Source organism: Emydura macquarii, unplaced genomic scaffold (assembly GCF_026122565.2).
Source record: "Emydura macquarii macquarii isolate MOO-44397 ecotype Brisbane River unplaced genomic scaffold, CSIRO-AGI_Emac_v2 contig_2171, whole genome shotgun sequence".
Lineage (NCBI taxonomy): Eukaryota > Metazoa > Chordata > Testudines > Chelidae > Emydura > Emydura macquarii.
In genome coordinates, this window is record NW_027132308.1 from 277,122 (window position 1) to 298,273 (window position 21,152).

At 38.3% G+C, this 21,152-nt stretch overlaps 1 long non-coding RNA gene across 1 annotated transcript; it reads left to right on the forward strand.

Annotated features, from left to right (window-relative positions):
- Positions 1-16,013: 16,013 nt before the first annotated feature.
- Positions 16,014-21,152, forward strand: LOC137160217 (uncharacterized). The gene is made up of 3 exons (XR_010921811.1): positions 16,014-16,220; positions 19,727-19,892; positions 20,596-21,152. It is a non-coding gene; the product is annotated as an uncharacterized lncRNA (long non-coding RNA).

A 21,152-nucleotide genomic window follows, 5' to 3' on the forward strand; every position in this document is an offset into this window, starting at 1 on the left:
GCTAAGTACTTTGTATGTGTCTCATTTTGAAAATGTACTGTAGTGTTGATGCACAGCATTCTGACAGTTTCTGTCCTGCAAATAGATTAAATAACTATAAGCTGTATACTGCCATTGTTCCAGTCACACAACTCTTATTAAAGTCAGTGGGAGTTTTTGCATTAAAATCAATAGCAGAATGACTTCTTATGTCAAATAAATAAGGAGACCAATGAAAATCCAAAGCAAAATCAAAGTCCTCTTCGTACCAATCACAGCACTACTAGCACTAGAAAACTGATGACTGAACCATTGGAATTTTAGTTTTTACCTCTTCACCTTTAGGGGAGGTTGGCACTTGTGAAGAGGTGGATGGACTAGGAAGCTTGAACTCGTAGTTGTTTAATAAGATTAAGGGTGAATCTTGCTAACATGGTGAAAAGAAACGGGTTTCATTGTGCTTTTCATTAATAAAATTTAATACCTTAGATTAATGCATAATTACTATCTATTAGAGTTAGAAGAATATGCGAAAACTGTTCTGTTAGTAAGAGGGCTAATTTTGGGACATGTTCTGATTTCACTCGTACTGGTGTAAAACCAGAGTAACTCCACTGAGGTCAATAGAGTTATTGTTGATTTACCCCAAATAAGATGAGAATCTGGATCTTTGTGTGTGTGTTTTAGAGAAACAATTGTTCACTAGTCTTGCCAGCTTTTTAAGCCTTAAAGCCTAAACTGACAATAGAAAAGTAAATAAGATGCACTTAAAAGTTCTTGAATAAAACAGTTCATAATTTGACACTCAGATTAATGAAAGAGTGATTTGTGGGGTGAATGTCAGATGATTATCCCCTCCCTCTCTTTTTAGGATGCAAAGCACTTCACCCTAGTTTCAGAGCTTTTGTGCTTTGTGCAAATTCACACTCCTCTCCTTTACTGAGATTTTCTCCTCAGTCTTTCACTGACCCAGTCCAGTCTTCTTACTTATTCTCTCAGACCACAAAGGGAATCAGTATCCAGAATTACTAGATCATATTCCAAATGAGTGTTTGTCACACTAGGTGAACATGGTTTTTGTAAAGGAAAATCATGCCTCACTAATCTACTAGAATTCTTTGAGGGGGGGTCAACAAGCTTGTGGATAAGGGTAATCCAGTGGATATAGTGTACTTAGATTTTCAGAAAGCCTTTGATAAGGTCCCTCACCAAAGGCTCTTAAGCAAAGTAAGCTGTCATGGGATAAGAGGGAAGATCCTCTCATGGATCGGTAACCGGTTAAAAGATAGGAAACAGAGTCAGAATAAATGGTCAATTTTCAGAATGGAGAGAGCTAAATAGTAGTGTCTGACAGGGGTCTGTATTGGGACCAGTACTACTCAACATATTCATAAATGATCTGGAAAAAGGGGTAAGCAGTGAGGTGGTAAAATTTGCAGATGATGCAAAACTACTCAAGATAGTTAAGCCCAAAGCAGACTGCAAAGAGTTACAAAGGGATCTCACACAACTGGGTGATACAAAATGGCAGATGAAATTCAATGTTGATAAATGCAAAATAATGCACATTGGTAAATAAAATCCCAATTATATATAAAAAATGACGGGGTCTAAATTAGCTATTACCACTCAGGAAAGAGATCTTGGAGTCACTGTGGATAGTTCTTTGAAACCATCTACTCAATATGCAGTGTCAGTCAAAAAAGCTAATAAAATGTTGGGAATCATTAAGACAGGGATAGATAATAAGACAAAATATCATATTGCCTTTATATAAATCCATGGTATGCCCACATCTTGAATACTGCATACAGATATGGTTGCCTCATCTCAAAAAAGATATATTGAAATTGGAAATGGTACAGAAAAGGGCAACAAAAATTATTAGGGTTATGGAACAACTATCATATGAGGAGCAATTAGTAAGACAGACTTTTCAGCTTGGAAAAGAGACAACAAGGGGGGGGATATGATAGAGGTCTATGAAATTGACTGGCATGGAGAAAGTAAATACACCTCATAAGACAAGAACTAGGGAGTCACCAAACAGAAATTAATAGGCAACAACTTTAAAACAAAAGGAAGTATTTCTTCACATAACACACAGTCAACCTGTGGAACTTTTTGCCAGAGGATGTTGTGAACGACAAGACTATAACAGGGTTCAAAAAAGGATTAGATAAATTCATGGAGGATAGATCCCATCAATGGTTATTAGCCAGGATGGGCAGGGATGCAAAACTATGATCTGAAGTGTCCCTAGCCTCTGTTTGCCAGAAGCTGAGATTGGGCAACAGGGGATGGATCACTTGATGGTTACTTGTTCTGTTCATTCCCTCTGAAGCACTGGGATTGGCCACTGTCGGAAGATACAGGACTAGATGAACCATTGGTTTGACCTGATATGGCTGTTTTTATGTTGGTGCTTTCTGAACATTATCTTCCATTGCTGTAATTCTGTTTTATCACAGTGCTTTGAAATCCCTTCTCTGCACAGTGGTGCAATTTGAGAAGCATGTGTTTGTGCCCAGACAAATGTTTTATTGTGAACCTAATAAGAGTCTTCAGGTTCACTATGAAGAAAACATCTATTAGGCAAGCAGCAGATAACTCTCAAGCCTTCAAGGACCTTATCATCAATATTCACACCTATGGCAAACTAAATATACCATCAATCTTATTTCCAAAAAGCTGAGGTTCAGCTCTAACTTTAAATAAAAAATAAGCGTTATGGATCTCTTCTTTAGAAATAACTTTTAACGTGAGGATCTGCTCATATATACAATGTAAATAAGTTACATTTTAAAAATGAGTTCTATTGATCAGGTTAATCCACTAAATTAATAACATTTTTGCAGATCTGTATACCAAAGCACATTTTCACTATTTATTGTGTGAATGAAGAATATGAATGTGTTGTGACTTTGATGTCAGTTAGATATGAGCTCTCATTGTAAATGTAAGGATTATTACCTTTCCAAGCACAATCATCTACTTTTAATAGTCTAAAAGAAGTTAAGACCTTATGTTCAAAATACCAGGTGTTTGTAGTGTTAAGGAAGTAGTCCTGATGGAGATAGGTTAGTGAGCCGTTTGCCGATAAGGAAGTCAATGCTGCAAAATACATGCAGTTTATCATTAGATTTCTTAGCATCACGTAGTTCTGAAGTTTATCATGGATATCATCATATTATATTTATATACTGTATAAGGTTAAGGACAAAATTGAAGTATTTCATGAGATATGGAAAAAGTGAAGTCGGGTAACATTCCAGCACACCCTTGTTTTGTTTCTCAATAGTATTTGTTTCTCATTGTCCGTAGTTTTTCTTGTATATCATTTTGTATCAATTTTTGTAAATCAGTAGCTCCTTATTTAAAGAAACCACTGATGTAGTCATGCTATCTGTGTGATAAACTGCAGAACTATCTGTATGTGATAAATTAAGAAACTTAGTGAAAACTATGATTTTTTTTTATCTTTTCCAAAAGAAGGAACCTAGAATCATAGGGTTAGAAGGGATTGCAAGAGTCATCTAGTCTAACCCCTGCCGAGATGCAAGATTTGTTGTGTCTAAATCATCCAAGACAGATGCTATCCAGCCTCCTTTTGAAAATCTCCAGTGAAGCATCCATGACCTCTCTAGGCAGTCTGTTCCATTGTCTTATTGTTCAGAAGTTTTTCCTGAGATTTAATCTAAAAATGCTGTGCTGTAGTTTGAAGACGCTAGTCTGTCCAAAATCTAGCCCAGTGGTCTGTTTACTTTCCTCTGGTCTTATTAATCACAAAAGCTAGAAGGCAGGGACTGAACTACTCTTTCATCCTCTTCTGCTCAACTACAACTGAATTCAAACACACCTCCAGTGGTTGTGGATGTTCCAGGTCAGATCCAGACTTTACAGCTATAGGTCAGGATTGAGGCATATTGATAAAATGGCATATTGATAAGATGGCAGAAGGAAGCTTTGGCTGCCACTGCCCATACTCTACCTAGTATATTTTTAAACTGTGAGCTTAACTCTGCAGGGCTATCAGTGTGTCACCTTTCACCAACACTAAATTCAAATGTGTAGATACTCAAAATTAGATAAAATATTTATTTCCCTTGGAAAGGCAGCTAGTAGAGCGCAGGGCTAAAATCTTTCAATAGTAAGACTGAATGTGATGTAAGAATGTCAGGGCTGTTTGTCATGAGGTAGAAATGTGCTGATGCCATATGATGACTTGAACTGCCAGGCTTGTAGTTCTTTGTAAGGATCTGATAGCTGTTGCAGAGAAGATTTTCTGCATTCAGGCCTAGTGCTGATTCTGGAAGTGCCTTGTTAGGCCCAGTACGCCTGATACTGGATGTAGATGTGTACCGGTTAAAACTCTCAGATTAGAGCCTCTTATGTTTTGTTAATGCAAAAATCAGCCCCAAAAGCTTTTTTTTGGTGGCTTCTGAAATATAATGAATATATTATAATTAATTATCTCTCTCTCTCTCTCTCTCTCTCTATCTATCTATATACAATTAATACATAATAGAAATAAAATCTCTGAGTCTCTAAATTGTGTTGAATTTTCCAGGAAAAGTATTAAACACATCCTGTGTTCTTATTAAAATGCAAATTTAAGATAAAAGTCAACCTTCCTTTTTTTACTACACCCAAACTGTAACTACAAGACTAATTGTAGTATGAAAAATAAGACAAAGAAATAAATATCATGCAGTAGCTGCTCTTACTGGGCGCGCCTGACTTAGCAGTGCAGAGGGACTGTACCCTGAAGCTTGCTGTCACTCCATCAGTAGTTCCCATTTCTAGAAACTCTGACAAATCACCAACACTGCAGTAGATGATGGGAATTAGTCCAGTTTTCCCAATGAAACTATTCAACATAGTACAACAACTTGAGCAAGTTGTAGGATTAATGATGCTGCCACCCTGACATAGAGGTCAGCCATTAAGGCAGTGTATCTCCATTAATTTTATAAGCAACCAAATGTTACTTAAGCCATAGTAGAATTAAATATTTTGTAGAAAGGTCCTGTCTTAATAATTCTGCCATTCTTACTCCATAGAATCACATCTAAGTGACAGATCTTCATCTGGTATGAATTAACATAACTCCAGTGATTTCAATGGAGTTATGCCAATTTAAACCAACTGAGGATCTGGCCCTACGTGAGTTTCTGATGCAATATGATTTAAGAATAAAACAAATACACGTGCAACTCCACATGTCTCAGCTCAGACTGAAATGCTTACAAATGCTTTGCTACCTTGCAGCTACATCTTCATCTATTAACACTTCACTTGTCTCCCTAAAGGAACTGTGGACTGGAGAGGCTCCCCAGGAAATTACTGGTTTAAAAAAAAAAAAAAATAATTTCAGCAATGAACTTTGTTTTTTCAAATTGCTGAACATTTCGGAACCACTGGCAATGATAACACACTACTAAATATATGGACATGTATTTTACTACAATTACAAATACGATTAAAAGACACCTCATGTGTTGTGGTTAAATAAAGCCCCCAGTGTATGCCAAGTTAGCCTTGAAAAGTTTAATATTCTTATTTGAGAATTGAGAAGTAAAAAAGAAATGAAAGTGGCTTTATCTTTAACACACTGTCAAAAATTTCCATCACAAATCGATGGCCATTTTGGAAATATGAGCCCACCGAAAAGTTTTAGAATCATGGAATGAGAGGCGTAATTTCAGGAAGGATCCTTTTTTGTGTGACAAAGTTAGATGGAAGGTTCAAAGATTGAGCTTCTACTGAGGAGCTAGCTTCAGCCTTAACTTTGAGCTGTCTACTGCTGCTCCATAATAATTGCTCCTGTATGATGCCTGGGGGGTAAATGCACAAACATGGGGACTAGGTTTGGCACGTTCTTTCTCACTGGGGTCAGCCAGAGGCTTGAGTGTGCTCTATCTTACATCTCCAAGGCAAAAAAAAAAAGCTCACATATTCATATATGCCAGTTATTAGTTAATGACTTCTTGTTGCTTTCTCACCACTAGGAAGTGTCCTTGCCTTTTGACTAGCTTCTCTTGTATATAGCCAAAAACCACACTCCTCCTTGTACTCTTCCTTTTCACTTCATTTCTTCAGGGGTCCAGTCCAAAGCCCACTAAAATCAATGGAAAGACTACTAGTGACTTCAGTGGGCTCTGGATCAGGGCATAGTAGGGGAATGTTTTTGTCATTTTGCTTCTGTGCCACTTTCTTGAGTGCCTTGGTCCCGTAGGTGTGTACTTTTTTAGAAAAAGATATATCAGGGCCTGGACCACTATATGAATAGCTATGCCTACTGTTACCAGGTTCAGCAAGGCATTTTAATTTGAAAAAAACCAATAGTTGGTACATAAAAACTTTCCTGTGTAGATAAGCCCTAAGAGGAAGGGTGGCAAGAAGTAATTGCCACTGATCACACATTCTCACCTCCTAATCAATGGTTGTGAATAGGCCTCAACTACTCTAACTGAATGGACTTCGCTTTCATCCACCTTCCCCATTGTTGTTACTTCCCTTGGATATGTATATGCCTCCTTTGTGAATTCTGTTCCTTACATCTGATGAAGTGGGTCACAGCCCACGAAAGCTTATGCCTGCAGAAATTAAATTTGTTAGTCTTTAAAGTGCTACAGAACTCTCCCTTTTAACTTGGTTAGTGGAGTATTCAAGCTCTATTGCTGTTATATTCATTTGGATTGCAAGTTACTTTTCTGAATCTATACTCAAATGGTAAGGCATTTGGAAAGAGAGCAGATGAATTATCAGCAAAGTTATACTAAATGATGGCCACTATGACATAGTAGCCTTAGCTATAAGGCACTTTTCACAATTGGAATGTTAATGATAAGGCAATCTAAAGTAAATTGAAATAGGAAGAGGAGCTCTCACCTCACCACAGTGTCTTTTTATCCTTGACTGAAAATAAAGTGTAGGGGAACTTCTGCATTGGCAGAATATGGATAGGATAACTTAACAGGGACTTTGCGCTTCTTCTAAATTCAATGATAATAGTAAGCATATTAAGCTATAAAAATACAACTTGAAAGACAAATTCAAACACTTTTCTTAAAACAAAAACTGTGTCTTTAACGTGTGACACAGATAAATAGTATATTTATAATTATTATATATACAAGATGTGCATGATACATACATAATAAAGATGAGTGTTAAACCATAAACATAATAGACCTTAGGTCTCAGAAGGCCTTAGCATGTTTATTGGTTTCTCAGGAGTATGGCTGGCTATGTAGATCCAAAGGTGACAAGTTTTCAATTATCCCTAGTAAACAGGGATGCCAGCAGTGAAGCACTACACCATCAGCTCACCTCAGCTCTGCTCAGTATCCTAAATGTCTCGGCAATTAATAACGTAATTCTGACTGTGTGAGCCATTTTCCATTAATATAATTCGGCTAAACTACCTATACATCCAACTTTATTCAAACAAACACTAAACCCGCTCATGCTAGCTGATTTCTTATTCATTTTAACATGGAATGAACAAACAAACCTGCTCCCCTTCTTCCTCCAGGAAGAAAATATGCATCCAGAAGTCATCTGGGCTTTATCACACTTGTAGGTGTTTTCTTGCTTACGTAACATATCATTTCACAATTAATTCTAGTGACCGATTTCCCCGATTGCAGTTTCTTGCAAACAGGACTTTAGTAATGGGGAATAATAGAACACTGAGGAGCATTTCTATGAAGTGATGCAAGTGGAAGATGAACACAGAAATCTGATTACCAGGTGCATGTGTCTTGCCTTCAGTGCATGGTTTTGGTTTATTTATAAAATACATCCAGAGAGAGCTCTGGACCTTGACATTTTATCTTTGAATAGAAATTGTTCAGGGATGACTTCCTTGTGAGCTACATGTAATATTTTTAGAAGGATTCCATTAAAATATATACATTATGGACTTATTAGTTTCAGACGTTATTAGGACCAAATACACTCCAATCCATGAATGCATCTACCATAGATGCCAGTGAAAGCTCTGTGTGGATTATGGGTAAAAGACATGGTCTTTAGTTTTGAATGGTACTTAAAATAACAGAGGTGAGGAAAAAACACCATTGGTGACTCAAACACACTGTGCATTACTCTTATAAAATTCATGCTCCAAAGTGCAGTAATTAAAGTCTTTGGCAGGGGTGGTCAAAAATTTTTAATCAAAACTGTTTTTGATTTAAAAAACTGTGTTTTACTAAGCAAAACTTTTGTAAAGTGTCAGTTTTCTGTACAAAAGTTTTTTTGTTGTTATTGAAAAAACAATTACTGAATGAAAAACTACTGCCAAAGACTTCCGTCTTACACCATCTCTTGTCTTCAAGAGGGGAGATTGTGGCTTATCCTGAAAGATGGAGTCTGACTAGGGAGCTCAGTCTACAGAGGAGAATGGGAGCATGAGGTACCCAAACTACAGCTCCCAAGAGTCACTGCAGCAGCATTTCCAAATAAAACTATTTGTTTTCAGATTTCTGCAGAAAAATCAAAACTTTCCACAAAAAGTCTAAGCAAAATTTCATTTTCTTTTGTTCTTTCTTTGAAATTTTCTGTGGGGAAGAAAGACCATTTTCCAACCAGCACTAGCCAGGGATATTAATTATACCGTCAAAGTGCTGTTATGTATCTGTTTATGAAGTTATCCTTTTCTTCTAGTAATCACTTCCTCTCCACTGCAGCTGTGTTACTGCCAGGGACAGAGGGGTTTACTGGGGAAAAAAGCTCGTGCTAGACCCGAGCCCTTCTGTGGATCCTCAGGAATCTGCCTGGATTCCCATGGATCAGGTAGTTTGCGTATAGTTTGCGTATCAGGTAGTCCACACTGAATTCCAGCAAACTCACCCCACTTCCTAGTGGAACAATTACGGAGAATTCTATCGGGTTTTTTCATGGGAGGGAATGATCTGGACTAGGGTCATTATCGTTAAAGGTAATTTTACTCTGGAAACATTCCAAAAGATCATACCTTTTTGCTTTATCTCTATAATCACCTTTCAGCATTCTTTCATTCCTTCTTTGTGTTGGAGTAGAATGGGTTTGGAAAAGGGTTAAAGAAATGTTGTTAAACACAAGCTTTATTTTTGTCAATGGGACAAAGTACATTGTTGAGTCACTTGGTTGCCACGTTCTTTCTTCCTTTACTTCTTTTCAGTTTTAATCTCTTCACACTCCAGTCTTCTAATGGGTGAGTAAGAATGCACTAATTAAAACCAGATTTTTAAAACACACTCTTCACTGCAGGACTGGGTGGCACAGGAGCTCAGTAATGGAATATAGAGCTTTTCCCCTCTATGCCACTTGGTCAGTATCAGTCTGGATCAGCAATGACTGGAGCTCATTGGGAAATGGGTTTTTCTATGTGTGAAATTTTGACAAAAATAATTGTCAAAAGTTTTCTTCACTTTTTTGGTTTTGTCTATAAACCAAACATCCTTTTGGTTTTTGGTTTTTTTTTCAATGAAAACCCAATTTCTTCTTCTTTATCTTTTTTGACAAAAATGGACATTTTTCATAAATTCTGTTCTGGCAAACGATGTTTTCATCAAAATATGTTTCAGTGGAAAAATTTTAGCCAGCTGTAGAGATGACTAATGACCATTGCAATTTGACTGTCATTGTGAAATGCACTGATGGTCCCAACCCACCTTCTCATAGATAAATGTCTGCCATGACAATGATTCCCATATTACCAGAACGGCCACAGACTAATAAAGATCAAACTCCTCTCTTTACTCTCCTCAATCCCCGCAACATGAGGTTTCCAAATCAGAACTGAGGCATGTTGACAGAGCAGAATAGGGAAGGTTTTCATTTCTGCCTCCTTGGTTGTAATTGGACTTTGGCTTTGGTTTACAAGGCTGTCAGTTTGTTTCACAAGCAATAAAAAAAAATCTCAATTTAAAAAATACTCATTTAGCATACCTGCCTTACACTGCATGTGTGACTGACCAAAATCTGTCACAGTGGAATCTTCAGTGACGATGTAAGATAAATTATCACAATAAACTGGATCGTACTGTTCATTGAGATCTCTGATAGTCACAAGTAATTCATACATCGCTGAATATGCCTTTTCATCTTATCCAGTTGCAGTCTCCAAGACATCACCCAAGCCCATATGTAGCTTACAGTGTTAGATATGGATCACTGATGAAGAAAGAGTCTGTTCTTTAGGAATTTGGAATATTGATTCTGGTTTCCCATCAGGAAGTGGAACATTTATAGGCTGGTTGGCAGCCAGTGAGCGCTGTATAAACATAGGGTCTTTAAACAGCAAGTTAATGTCAGATGTCATATGCCAATCATAAAGAATGCCAGAAAGACGCTTTCTTTTAACACTGAATGAGGAACTCTCTTACAATAAAGAAATCCAGCACACATTATCCACTTGATATAGAACTTCTGCCTAGATTCTTCCCCAGCCCCTACTTCTTGGCTTCCACTTGCAGATATAAACAAACAGTACACATACCCTTACAGCATTGGTGAACTGACCAAAAGTTCCATTAAAAACCAGCAGATTATTTATTAAAATTATGAGAATGTATTATTTATACAGATTCCCATTATTAGGAATTTGTTTATACAGTGTATCTGTATTTGCTAAAAGTGGAAAATGATTTGAGAATTTCTCATAGTAAAAATCGAAGGGTCCATGATGCAAAATTCTCATCTGGCTTTGAGTCACAATTCCCTCCCCTCCCCCCCCCAATGTGTTGGATATTCCTATTAGAGGTTTTAAAGCTGCCCATTATAAAGGGAAGCCTTAATCTCAAAATCCACTTCAGACAGAACTCTAATAAAAATTATCCTTATAAACTAGTGTGATTTTATGAATTAATAGAAGTTCTGTCTATTAACATTGCTGTCATAGCCATGTCACAAAAACTGCACACACTGGCTACTATTTTTTGTTTTATGTGGAGCATTAGAAAAGGCTAGAACATTTCCAAGAATGTTCTAAATCCAAAAGAACATACATTTTAAGGTCCAGATACTCCTGAGAGCAAAGGGGGATTTGGGGGGGGGAGCTCATTTAGCATGTAGATGCATGCCTTTAATTTTTAATTCAATTAAATATTTAATATGCCTCAACATCTTACATGTGTATCTAAGACCATTTCTTTGTAATGAACATTGACTTAAAATCAGCAGCAATAACAAAATATAAATAAAAGGGTTTACGTACAGTGTTGCAGTGCAGAAGTAGATATAAGACAAGAATAAACAACATTAAAATCTGATATATTTATATAGTGCCATTGAAAATATGATATATAGTATCACTGTAGAGGTCTTTATAATGGACCATTTTTGCTTTCATTCAGGTCATTGGAAGTTTGTTCTCTGACAGCAATCATATTCAGATTCCCCCCAGACACACACACAATCCCTAGTAGCATAATTGAGAATTGTGGGCCTGATCAAAAAGCTTGTTATCATTTACAAATACCTTTATGAATCTTAAAACGGTGTCTTTCTCTATAACTACAGGTACAGATTGATAGGGCCAGCTAAACTGTAAGGATTCATATTCCCGTTTTGAGCATTCAGTCAATTTGCAGCTGATTTGCAAAATAATGCCTTGCTGGCTTGATGTATCTGATTTTTTCAGTTGAATTCTGCTGTTTGTTTATAAATTAAATACATTCTAATGGGTGAGGAAATGAATTTTTGCAGAGCTGGGTCTTGGTCTTTTGCTGAGCCGACTGAATCAGATTAAAATAGTGTATGCCTCAGCTGTCCCTAAGGAACTGAGCTGATTAAAACGAAGATTGTTCCTGAGCTTTGCAGTGTCTGGCTGCCTCGGCATTATTGTTGGTGTCTGTTTAGCAGAAATTTTGTGGGGAGTTTTGGGAGGTATCAGTAAATGAACTGTACATTCATGTTTTCACTTTCATTTTGGAATGAAGAGGTGGATGGCTACATGTCAGGGGGTCATTAGTGTAAAACCCAAGAAAATATCAATAAGTGCTATATTCACCAGTAGGGGAGAGAAGTAGTAGTTCATTTTACTGGCAGTTGGCATGCATTTAATTTTTAATTCAAATAAATATTTAATATTCCTCATTTACTATTCTTCAGTGTAACATGAAAACTGAGTTTGTTTAAAAATGCACATGGCTACCTTGTACATGCTTATGTTTAAGCATGCGAGCAGTTCCATTTGAGATAAGCACAGGTTTAAGCATTTTGCTGGCTCTAGACCTTCTGCCTGGATCCAAAGCCTAACAAATCTTTCTGTTCTCCACTTACTTCAATGGTCTTTAGGTTAAGCTCCTGGATCCTCCTTTATACAATTAATAAATAAACACTACACTGCTGAACAGTAATGATCTAATATTATAGTGTTTTGGGACATTACAGTAGAATTATCTGTTTGTTTTAATAAGAGCTGTATTGGGTGGGCCTTTGGTGATACTAGCAACATGCAGCTCAATGAGGCCTGCGGCAGGCTGGCAATGTTTTCTAAAAACATTGGTCTGTTAGCAGCTGAAGATCCTACTGGAAAATTGTGTGTTTTGCTGGCTGACTGTTCCACGTGGCTCTTTCTCCACCCGGAGATAAGAGATTGGGGAGTGGTGTGCTAAAAAGAGAGAACTAGGCTTTGGGAGATTAGTGGTCCTAGAGGGCAACTATCCCTGGTTAGAAGGCTTGGTCTGGATTATATGTTTCATTTTGATTCAGTTGTGAATGAAAGCAAACTTCAGACAGATGGTTTTGACCAGCTACAACTTGTGTGGACTATGTTTAGAACAGTGTGGAAAAGCTACCTGTTAAGGAACCTTCCCTATCCCTCCTGACATTATCTATAAATGAACATCACCAGTGCATTCAGTACTTTCATGTACATTGTCTCTCTCTTTCCCCATCTCAGTTCTAGGTTATTTAGCATGTTTCAATCTGTTGGGCTGGTAATGAGTAATATCATATGGTTATTTAATTGTATAACCATGCCGGACTGTCTTAATGATTGCAAACTGCAATTGCCAGATTAGTTGCACATTTTATCTACACCCACAGTTTAAGTTGCACAGATGTCTAAATCTCTGGTTTGTTGGATCATTACTTATATTAATCCTTACTCACATTAAAAATCTCCCTAAAGCCAAAAATTGCTTGGGCTTTTGAAGGCCCAGTGGAAAAGGTGACCATTAAAATATATTTAGTGAAGGTATGTAAATTTATTTTTTGTGTCCATAATGTTGTTGGTTCTCTTAAGAATTATAATGGAACAAAAAAATTGTGAGCGAGAGGAGACAGGATAAGGAGGGAGGGAGATTCATTAAGGAGAAAGACAAGCAACGTTGGAAGAAAATTTCAAAATGTTTTGTTTTATTTTGGCTTCTGGGTTTGATTTAAGAGATTATTCTTCTGGTTTTTCCTACTACTTCATACTTTATGTATTAAACTTAATTAATTTAATTAAAATACCCAGTAAAGAATTTTGATCTAGCTTTTCAATTTGTCATAATAATAGTGCCCTGGGCAGCTGTATAAAGAGCTGCTACTCAGTGTGAGATTTGATTTTTGAACTGTCAATGGAGGTAGTGGAATGTCAAGATCCAGGAGACAGATAGCAAAAGCTAAGACTTGTATTAAAAAATCATGAACTGTATTGTATTTTCACTCACAAGACATACTTTTTTCAAATTTCATTGCTTTTTTGACGTGATCAGCATAAATTTGATTGTGATAATCTGTCTTGGTTTGGTTGGAGTCCATATTACCCAGTCAATGCACGAAAGAGATATTTATTGCTAAAGCAAAGAAGCATTAATTTGATGTGTATTCATTTTCAGTGAAAAAACCATGAAGTAGTTTCAAATAGTTTAGTTACAGTACATATACTTTCTCCCCCCTTGCCTTTCTATCTCTAACTTGCCCACGGAATGAGATTTTACTATATTATGCCCCTGGACTACATTGTGCTTCTACAGATAGGAGATGGGACAATCTGTGTAATTGAGGCAAGAAAACCCCAAATCTACTAATTATGTTTTTAAGCACCATATAGTAGATAGATATTATACAAGGAATTATATTTTTATTTACTTTTGTCAGAAAAATATTCTGCCTTTTTATTTAGTTTATATGGAGCAATGTGTTGTATCAAAGGCTAGTAGGATAGTATGACCACTACTAGATGGCAGCATAGAACTCAGATAACTGATATGAAAGTAGGTAGGAGGGGGGGAGAGGAAGAGAGAGAGAGAACAGTGTAGGAAGGAAAAATACTAAAGTGAAGGAAAATAGAGAAAAATCTCTGCTGTGGAAGAGCACAGTAGAAAGCCAACCCAAGCATTGCTTGCAGCAGTGTTGATTATTTATTACAGTAGCACCAATAACGTGCTAAATGCTGCGTGGACATGTGGGAAGACCCAGGCTATGTCTACACTAGCACTTTTGTTGGTAAAACTTTTGTTGTGAAAAAACCCACTCCCTAATGGCTTCACCGACAGCGCTGTCACTATTGGTTGGAGATGGTTTAATTATGCTGATGGGAGAGCTCTGTCCCATTGTCATAGAGTGGCTACAAGGGAGATCTTACTGCGGCACAGTAAGCCACAGTCCCCGTCCCTTACATCCTATGAAGATAAAAACAGGTGGAGGGTGGGACAGAAGGATGTAATGTACAGGGAGAATGGTCAGTGTGGTGATAGGCACATGTCTCTTTAGTTTCAATTTCCATCTGTGCATATTTATATTACAACATACTTATTAAATAAATCAGTTCTGCATAGGTGTGATCAAAAGTACTTAGCTTTTAAAGAGCTCAAAGTGCTTCTAAAGAACTCAAAGCTGGTGAGTCTCACTGTCTGTGTTTTGCAGAAAGCGAAGCACAGAGAAGTGAAATGACTTGTCTAAGGACACACAAGAAGTCAGTGGCTGTGCCAAGAACAAAACCCAGAAGTCCTAACTGCCTGTCCTCTGCGCCAGCCTATAGATCACCCCTCCCCCCCCAAATAGTCATCACAGTTTTAACAGTGCTATTACCTGCAGTGTGAGATAGGTTTGCAAATATTGTGGGAGTTCACAGCACAGGACTAGCAGAGCACCTGGGTGGCTATATAAATACTTGCATGAATTGAAGAAAAAAACCCAAACCCCATGCAATCCGTACTGTGAGATGCCAACCATGTTTAGCTGATTGTACTTATTTTGCCTATATAATACATCACAGTATGGTTTTATGAGAGAATTACATGCTGATCATGAGATCAAAACTCCATGTTGCTATGGAAACAGTGGCTAATTGCAAGGATAATTAGCGCTAAGATGCAACAGTGACCCCACATAATCAGTGGGGATGGACATATTGGCTCAAAACTCAGTCCTCTCACTGATCTGCACCAAACCCATATGTTAGACACTTCATTTTCTCTCACTGATTCTACTTGGCTCTGCGTGTTCTCTCCCTTTGTTTATACATTTGCAAAACCTAGTAGCTGTAGCAGCTTCTGTGCTGGTCCCAAGGTACTTTGATGGGAAATCTTGTCTGTTCTGGTACACAATGCTCTGTGGAGTATTGCTACAGGGAAATCGTCAAGCCAGGTGACATCTGAATTCAGAGCACTGTCCATTCTGTGCACTAAATGTAAGCGGGGTGCTAGGAGAAAGTGGTATGTGGTCATGAAGTGAAGACTATAACAATTCATACACACACGGAGGCCACATAAAAGTTGCACAGGCAATAATTTTTGACTGACTTTGCAACTTTAATGTTCTCTAATGTATTGTTTGTGTGTGGTGTGAGTCAACAGAATGCCATAGGAATTCCCTTTAACACATTAATAAATCAGTACAGAATTTCATACACTGTGGCATTCAAATTTTTAGTTGTATAAGCTTATGAAGGCAGACAAGAGGAATAAAGTTCAGAAGAAATTACTATTAACGACTCGTGCTTCTGAAATAATCTTCACAATGGCAAGTGTGAGACAGCAGGGCTAGGGGCAGTCAGAAGTGGTAGAAGGGGAGATATATAAGCCCTAGAATGATCAGGGTCTTGTTCCCTGTGAACTGAGGGGAGGTTAATTAGGGCACCTGGAGCCAATTAAGGCCCTGCCAGGGACCTGATTAAAAACCTCTGCTCCAGCCAGGCAAGGAGTGAGAGGAGGTAGGAGTATTCGAGGAGTACGGTGACTGACAAAAAAACCAAAAGAACCAGGTGAAGGAGAACGTTGGGAGGGAGGCTTCCCTGCCAGACCCCTGGCTCAAAGGTAAAGAGGCCTGAGGGAAAGGGACCCTGCCAAAAGAGGAACGGGACTGAGACTCCCTCAGGCAGGAGGATCGGAAGAGACCCTGCCCAAGAAGAGAGAGGGGGTAGGGAACCTCAGAAGCTGAAAGGCAGAGGGGAAAAGTATCCCAGGGCAAAACTGCATTCAGAAGCACTGTCAGCGGTGCATGACTGCTGTTAATAGGGCCCCTGGGCTGGGACCCGGAGTAATGGGTGGACCCGGGACCCTTGTCCCCTCCTCCTCCCTCTGGGCCCTATCAGGGTGGCCAACGCCCAGAAACAGGAGCAGCAGGTAGCACCCTGACCTTCCTTGAGAAGGAAAAGCATGGGACCCACAGTAGCAGAGCTGGCAATTTGCCGCACAAGTGGAATTTAGACTTTCAATAAATCATCATTTTTGTTCTGCTGTTGGTTCTTTGCATTTGCAAAAAAAAAAAAAAAAAAAAAGATTTAAAAAAATCTGCAAAGGGCATCTCTTGGAACCTTGTCATGAAGCTTCATTGCTCTAATTTTTCACATAGAGCATTCCAGTATTTTGTTCCCAGCCGGTTGGGTGTCTTTTCCAAAGGAAAATTGTATTGATGCAAAGTTGTCTGAGATCACAAAAGAAAGATAGCTCAAGACTCACCTGAGAATCGTAGGCAGGTACCTGGGAACTTTCTCTTGAATTCATAATGCACAAGGCACGCACCTGCGAGGCTCAGGTTCTGATCCTTGCTCTGAAGCAGGGAATTGAACTTGCATCTCCCATGTTCCAGGGGAGTGCCCTGACTACTTGGCTCTCTGGGGTGGCTTTTGATATGGTTTTGACCAGAAATTCTATCCTGAATCCGAGAAACCTTTTCCGACAAAAGTTTAATCAAAACCAACCATTTCTCGTGAAAGGTTTTTTGGTTTCAACAAATTGGTGTTTTCCAACAGAAACCCATTTGGCTGAAAAATTCCCTACCAGCTCTCGTGAAAACTCTTTAGAAGTTTAATGCAGCTGCTTTCTGATCCACAGCTTCTACCTTCCTCTGGGGAGAGTGGTACTTACTACAGACCTGCCACTAGCTGTGCTGCCGGGGCCTGTATGTCTGTGGGAGGCCAAAGCACCATACAGTGAGGCATCTAGATGCCTTGAGATCTGCAGAGTTGATGACAGGATTCCACACTGATCCTCTGACTTTTGCCCCTTGTGCCAGCACTAATCTCTCTGCCGAAGGGATAATATGTCAGCTTCTCTGTGATTTGAAACTCAGTGTTTCATGAGTCGTTTTTTTCAGTTCTGCACACTTTTGCATGGTAGAAAGATGGAGACTGATTGCTGTGCATATGCCTCTGATAGTTATATATGGAGAATTCTAGGAACAAAGGAATTGCCATTTCAGATTATATTAGTGGCCCTTCTAGTCCAGTATTGTGTCTCTAGCTGTGGCCAATTCCAGACACTTCAGAGGAAGGCTTCCACAGGGAAAGTTTAAAATGAATTAAAATTAGTTAATTTTTATACCATTATAGACAGTGAAACCTGCCTTAAGTTAGCACAAATCAGTTGCTTAGTGAAGACAGTCTTCTAATATAGTTAGAGCAAAATTGTACTTCTCACTTCTGGGACTGAGGTGTTAAGATAGTATGTTGCCTAATAAAGGTGGCCTTTAGTATGGGTTTCACCATATTCAGAGCAAGTCACATTATGTTATAGGTCCAATTTACAGTCCATGGGACAAAAATAGATGAGAATCTAGAAAATGCTGTGGAGCCACATGGATCATTGTTCAAAGCAAACAATGCATTCTGCCCTCAAACTGTGTAAACCTACTTTTGAGATGGAGAGAGTAAATTTGAAAAAAAAAAACCAGTGCCTAAGATCACTGGTGCAACAAGCCCGTTTTATTTACATGTCCATCATATTTGAAAAATCAAACTATTGTTGAGACCAGGTGGTGAGGTTATATCTTTTATTGGACCAACTTCTGTTGGTGAAAAAGACTAGCTTTCTAGCTACCCAGACCTCTTCTTCTGATCTGGAAAATTTTCACAGAGTTTCACAGCTAAGTCCAAGGTGGAACAGATTGTTTAGCATAAGTAGTTAACACATATTCTAAGAGACCATTTGATGTGAAATAGCTCATTAATAACCCTGCAGTAAGAGGACCAAAAAGGGAGGCTAGTGGGTTACAGATCATTGTAATATGCCATAAATCTAATGTCTTTATTAACACCACAATTTTTAGTATCTAGCAAAGTTATGAATTTAAGCGCCCAGTTTCCCCTTTTGAAGATATTGTGCAGGTTTCCTTTGAGGATGACGACTGAGAGGTCAGGTATGGAGCGATTGTTTTGTGAAAAGTGTTTGCCGATGGGTGATACGGTGTTTTGGTCTCTTATCATTTTCTCGAATGAACACACATTGGTTGGTCCAATAAAAGATATTACCTCTCCCATCTTTTCTCTCTGTTATCCTGGGACCAGCATGGCTACAACAATACTACTGTTGATTTATACAGAGGTTGAACATTTGGAGAAAATAATATGTTCATTTGTTGTTTGTTTGCTGAATGATTACAAGATATACTTTATCCCTGAACTGAACCAGCCAAGTTTTTTTTTACCTGAGGTGTGGTTAGTAGTCATATCTGTAGCAGGAATGCCCTCTAGTGCTGGCTGGGAAGAGCAGCATTATTAGACAATGATAACTTAGTTTAAAGGATGGCACTGGCAAGTTTAGATTAGAAATTATAGTCTGAAATTTATTGGGCAAGTTACAAAAATGTACACTAAATTAAAAAACTAAAGAAATTCACCTTTTAAATAGGACAAGTGAAATAAGAAGAAAGCAAGGTAAATCAACAGTGATGTTAGGACAATATTGTGATCAGATATTCTGAAGCTCTATAGTGAAGTCATGAAGTTAGATTGTTCGTTATAGTAATCGAGGACCATAGAATGTTCACTACTCAAATTTCTGACACTGCAGAATAACCAATAGCTTGGTGATTAGCGTGCTCACTTGGGATGTGAGAGAGCAAGGTTCAAGTTCCTGGAAACTTGTACCTGCGTTTCCCACATCACAGGTAAATGCCCTAACCACTGGGCTATTCCGGGACTGGGTTTCTTTCTCATGTTGACCAGAAATTTTATCCTGAACCTGAGAAACCACTTTCTGATGAAAATTTTGTTGAAACTTTTATGTTCCCTTGAAGTTTCACCATATCAGTATTTTTTCAATGAAAAAGCGTTTTGCCAAAAATTTCCTCATTAGCTGTAGTAAGAAACTCCCCATAATTGCCCTTTCAGGATGAGCACAAATAGTTGTAGGTACATTTTAATCAGTATAAGTGGCAACCAGGCTCTACTGCGATGGACACCCTAAAAATGCCTTAGGTAGATTAGTTTAAATGGGTAAAAAGTAAAATTGATTGCTGCAAAAATGCATTGTAAATATTCACTTGTGTTCATTTGCTGTTCTGTGCCCCTCTGAACTGTGGTTTTATATGAACATTCAAGAGATTAAATTTTACTGGCACAAGTGTTCATGGAGAATGGGATGCTGACAGCGTGCACCAGTGACTGCCGAATCACAGGATGGCACTGCGATTTTACAGAAGGCAGAGACATCTTTCAAACCAGTGCCACGCAGGTATAGGATTGACATTCTGGCATCAAAACTGAGGTAGGGAGAAGCTTGACCATATCATAATAAAAATTTCACAGCCAGTTAGTCATACACAGATTTTCCTGTGGACATATGGGACCCAGACATGTGTGCACAGCTCCCAGAGACTACAGTAGTTACTGCCTGTTTGTATCTGAAGGTTTGGGGTGTGTGTATATATTTTTAATTAGCAGTTTTTAATTTACTTTAATTAATTAACTTTTAATTTTTAATTTAATATTAAAAGATAACTAGCCCAACCCTTTGTTACCTTTGTGATAACAATCTTTGCTCCCTTAAACTGAAAATCTAAAATGTCTGATCAAAACCTGTGGGTCTAAATCTACTCATAGGTACAATGCAATAGCTATCAGTGTCATTATTATACACAGTGCTGTTCTCTGTTGTGAAACTAAATCCCCATGCTCCGCTCCTGTTGAAGTAAAGATAGGTTTGCTCCGGGACTCCGTGATGTGTGTGCATTGGTGAAATTTATAGCTGTCTTCATTTTTAAATGTAACTTAGATTGCAAACTTGATGGGGCAGGAATCATCTTTTTATTATATATGCATAAAGGGCCTATCACAATGGGGCCCAGTCCCTGACTGAGGCTTATGCATGCTACTACAGTTCAAGTAATAGAAACACTTTATACACACACATTAACTACTTCACAGGGTGGACTTGTGAGGAGTAAAGTAGTATTACTCTTATTTTACAGATGGAGAAACTGAGTCAGAGAGGTTAAGTGCCTTGCCAAGGAGCACTGAGGGAAGGCAGTGTTAAAGTCAGTAGAGATTCAGTGTGGATCTGAGGCTACAACTTTTCCCATCCTGAAAAGTTCACATGGCAAACTGTTCCTTGCTTTGCATAGTAAAAAGCCGTGCTCTTACCCACATGGCCTTTCGTGTTGATGTAAATGTACTAACATCAAGAGTCAAAGCTGGACTTGTTTTTTCATCTAGCTCAGGACAAGCGTGGATTGGATCTGTCAGGTAGCATCACCACAGTGCCTTTACATTCTTAGTATTGCTGTTTATAGGGTGTGATACTTTTTGAAGCTCCAAGGAGCTATTTCTATTAACATTACACAAACATGTAATATCAAATCATAAAATCAAACTGCAACATAATTATCTGGTGAATACTGTTAGTCTGAATTTTAGCCAAAAATGAGGCTCACTGTCAGTTGGTGAGATAAAGACTAATTCTTGCTGACTCTCTTGCAAGCAGAGTACTTGCCGTCTATCATCTGGGAGTCTGACGGGAGAGATGGCG